Below are 4,493 nucleotides of genomic sequence, written 5' to 3' on the forward strand. Positions count from 1 at the left end.
CTGTATTTGTTAATTTGCTTAATTTTCTTGGCTTTATTGGTCGTGAAATTTTAGCTTTTCATATAATTTCTTTTACATACTTACCTGTAAACTTTCACCTTTCCTGTTTTCTTAGTCTCCTTTGTTTTTTGTTTTTTTAATTCCGCAATCTCTTACTCTGTCTGAACTTTCTATCTTCCCCTTTCCTTTCCTTCCTTCCAGCCTTCCTTCTCCCTTCCTTCTTCCTCCTTCACTTTCACTTTGTAATTGCCTTCCCTTTATTTTTATTTTGTCATTCATCTTTCTTTCCTTCTCAAAGTCCGGTTCTTCCTTTAACCTTGCTTTAGCTTCCCTCCCTTTCTTCTCTCTTTTCGTTCGTTCATTCACTATCGTTTATTCATTTCCTGTTTTCTCTTCTCTCCCACCGGCTCTCCTCTCTCACCGCTTCTTCTCTCCTCTCCTCTCCCCTCCCACCCCTTCAACCAGGTCCCGTGCTGATACATACACACAGACTCTCAACACGGCATCTTCTTTAAAGCATATTCTATCAGTTCTCCTCACCTGTCCTTTCTCGCCTCTCACCCCAGGTCTCTTCTCACCCACCTCTTCTCTGCACCCCACCTCTCTCCCCACCCACCTCTTCTCCCCATCTCACCCACCTCTCCTCTTCACCCTGCTCACTTCCCCTCATCCACTTCTCCATTCACCCCTCCTCTCTCCCCCTCTTCTACCCCTCTCCTCACTACTGCCGCTCTTCACCCCGTCTGTCTCCCCCTTACCTCCCTCTCTCACCCACCCCTCTCCCTCTCACCCCTCTTCTTTTTCAAACTCCTTCCTTCTGTTTAACACCTTATCTCTTCTGTTGACCCTACCTCCGACCCAACTTTTCTACACCTGACCCCATCCCCCTCCTCACCCCACCTGCCCTCCTAACTCCATGTTTCTCTCTCTCTCTCTCTCTCTCTCACACACGTCACCCCATTCTTCATCACCCCATCCCTCTCCTCTTCACTCTACCTGCCCTCCTTACCCTTTTTTTTTTTTTTTTTTTTTTTCCATCACACCGCATTTGGCCCTTCCGTGACCCCATCTCTGCGTGATCTGGTGGTAGCGTGACCCCTGACCTGACCTTTGACCTTGTGGGTGTTATATCAAGGTGACATGACACGAGGTTAACATCAAGTGACCCCTGACATGGCGGTGGTGTGGCAGTGGCGCTTTGACTTGTGACCTGTGACCTGCTGATAGTTTGACCTTTGACCTGCTATAGTGTGACCCTTGACCTGACCTGTCGAGTGATGATGTGACCAGTGACGTAAGGTTAACATGGCGGGTGACCTTTGACCCCGGGGTGGCGTGCCGGTGGTGGTGGTGTGAGGGAGTGACCTATGACCTGTGTGTTAGAATAGGCAGCCACCTGTGACCTCCTTAATTACGTGCAATAGCCGAGCGTGTGAAGTGACAGTACTGCCCTGACCTGACTGCAGCCCTCTCTCTCTCTCTCTCTCTCTCTCTCTCTCTCTCTCTCTTGCTACACCTGCCTCACCTGAACCGCCACCCACACCTTTCACTGAACACCTGTGCACTTTTCCTGTCTTACATCATCTCGCTTCACACATCTAGTTACCTCATGTGGGAGTTGCATACAGGTCCGGATCGGTAGTCTGTGCACGGGGAAGCTACGGGAAAGGTGAGAATGTTGCAGGGGAGTTGAGAGTGTTGCAGGGGAGGTGAAAATGTTGCAGGAGAGGTGAGAATGTTGCAGGGGAGGTGAGAATGTTGCAGGGGAGGTGAGAATGTTGCAGGGGAGGTGAAAATGTTGCAGGGGAGGTGAGAATGTTGCAGGGGAGGTGAGAATGTTGCAGGGGAGGTGAGAATGTTGCAGGGGAGGTGAGAATGTTGCAGGGGAGGTGAGAATGTTGCAGGGGAGGTGAAAATGTTGCAGGGGAGGTGAAAATGTTGCAGGGGAGGTGAAAATGTTGCAGGGGAGGTGAGAATGTTGCAGGGGAGGTGAAAATGTTGCAGGGGAGGTGAAAATGTTGCAGGGGAGGTGAGAATGTTGGCGGAGGTGTATTTTTAACATCCTCGATAACTGTTATTCCGTTATGGTTACCCCCAGGCGGCTATTGTATATTTAGCTTTGAAAAAAAAACAAAATCCTCTGTATTCTAATGACTATACCTCATACCAATTAATCTGGCCAGGCATGTATGGCAACACTGTTCCTGCCGAGATTCTGATTGGCTGGAGGTGTTTGTTCGATTTCGTTGTTGCTGAAACTGATACTCTTTTTGTTATCAGATATGATACTGAGTTTATCGAAAATACAATCGTCAAAAGCAATAGGAAATCCGTTATATACTTAACAACAATGAAATTTTCGTAGGAAGATAGAAATATGAGTCAACAAAGTATTATAATAATCCAAGTCAAGGTCAGCATTCGAACAATTCCTTTAAATCTCCGACACTCGATAATATAACAGAAAATAAAGGAAACCTGCATAATCTAAGCGTTGGTGTAACACATTTAAATTTTAAGATCAGTCGTACAGTGATAATAGAGGAGATATAATGAAATAGTTTTCCTTTAGCCTACTTTGATTTTCGCAATTTTTTCAAACCTCCCTTCCCGCACAACTCGTCTTTCCATTAGAATTTTTAATTATTCAGAGTTGTGGCACGATTTAAGGGTGCGGACTGATCTTAAAATTTAAATGTGTGTTACACCAACGCTTAGATTAAGCAGGTTTCCTTAATTTTCTGTTACATTATCGAGTGTCGGAGATTTAAAGGAATTGTTCGAATGCTGACCTTGACTTGGACTGTTATAATACTTTGTTGACTCATATTTCTATCTTCCTACGCAAATTTCATTGTTGTTAAGTATATAACGGATTTCTTATTGCTTTTGACGATTTTAATTTCGATAAACTCAGTATCATATCTGATAATAAAGAAAGTATCGGTTTAAGCAACAACGAAATCGAACAAACATCTCCAGCCAATCAGAATCTCGGCAGGAACAGTGTTGCCATACATGCCTGGCCAGATTAATTGGTATGAGGTATACCAGCAGTTTCCATTAACGTGTAAACTCTTGGGCCCTTATCTTGTAGGTTAAGGAGGCTCCCTAGCACTTCTCCCTTAACAATTAATTTTTTTTGGAAATGGGTGGTTAATATCCTTTTGTATGTAATTTATGCAGTGTGGCGATATTGGAAGGATTTATGTCACACAGAAGAGGACAGTACGGTGTTACAAAATAAGTCTCTTGGAATAAGGTGCGAGGGAGCTTCCTTACTCATTGAGAATACTGGCCTTGGGACTTGTTACGGTTACCCATCCTAGAGTAAAATCGCGTGTCGTCAGCCAGAATAAGAAGAGATTGAGTCGTCTACCAGGGTCTTAAGGATAAGATGAGAGCCGCCGCCTTGTTGCTACCGCCAGACAACTTTATGCATCTTGCGGGAGACGTCTCGTATTAAGAAGACCTGCCGTACAGATGTAGTGATAAGCAGAGGTTCAGAATTCCAGTGTGTGTGTGTGTGTGTGTGTGTGTGTGTGCGTGTGCGTGTGTGTGTGTGTGTGTGTGTGTGTGTGTGTGTGTGTGTGTGTGTGTGTGTGTGTGTGTGTGAACGAGTTGATGGGAGGCTGGCTTGTGTGGGCGTGAAGGGAGTTGGTGTGGGTGGATGGGGAGTTAATTGTTGGGAGTGGGGGAGTTGGTGTGAATGGGGGGTAGGTGTGGGAAGGTGGGGAGACAGTTTGTAGGGAGGAGTTGGTGTGGGTGGGTGGGTGGGGAGTTACTTTGTGTGTGGGAGTTGGTATAGGTGAGTGGGTGGGGAGTTGATTTGTTATGGGAAGTTGGTGTGGATGGGAGAGTTGGTGTGGGTGGGTGGGGGGTTAATTTGTGTCGGGGAGGGGGAGTTAGTGTGGATGGGGAGCTGGCTTGGGTGGGGGAGTTTGGGGGTGTCGTATAGGTAAACAAGAGTAAAAAAAAAAACAACAAACAACGTCCTCGATATGATGAAGTTAAGGAAGAAAAAAGCATAGCATCTGTACAGCAAATCTTAATTGACTCTTACAACACCTGTCTGCTTCAAAGGTACTCGGTTGCTAGGTATCAGTCTAGTAATTTTCTGTTAATAATACCGTCAGTCAGATAATACCAGGGAGTCCAACTTACATTTTGAACTCAGTCTTGTGATAGGAGGGAGTTCAAGTTGTATTTTGAACTCAGTCATGTGATAGCAGGGAGTTCAGCCTGGATTTTGAACGCTTGTGAGAGGGAGTTCAACCTATATTTTGAACTCTGTCTTGTAATAATGCTGCCATACTGATAATATTAGGGAATCCAACTAATATTTTGAACTCACACATCCAGTGAAATGCATTTCTGTTCTTACTCGTTCCCCCTTTCATCATCTCTCCCGCCCTTCCTCCCCGTCATTTCTCCCTCCCACCTTCCTACTCTTCTCCTCTTCCCTCCCTGCTCTCCTCTTCCTCTTTCCTCCC

Source organism: Coenobita brevimanus, chromosome 80 (genome assembly GCF_032717465.1).
Source record: "Coenobita brevimanus isolate Jiangsu-jjx chromosome 80, ASM3271746v2, whole genome shotgun sequence".
Taxonomy (NCBI): Eukaryota; Metazoa; Arthropoda; class Malacostraca; order Decapoda; family Coenobitidae; genus Coenobita; species Coenobita brevimanus.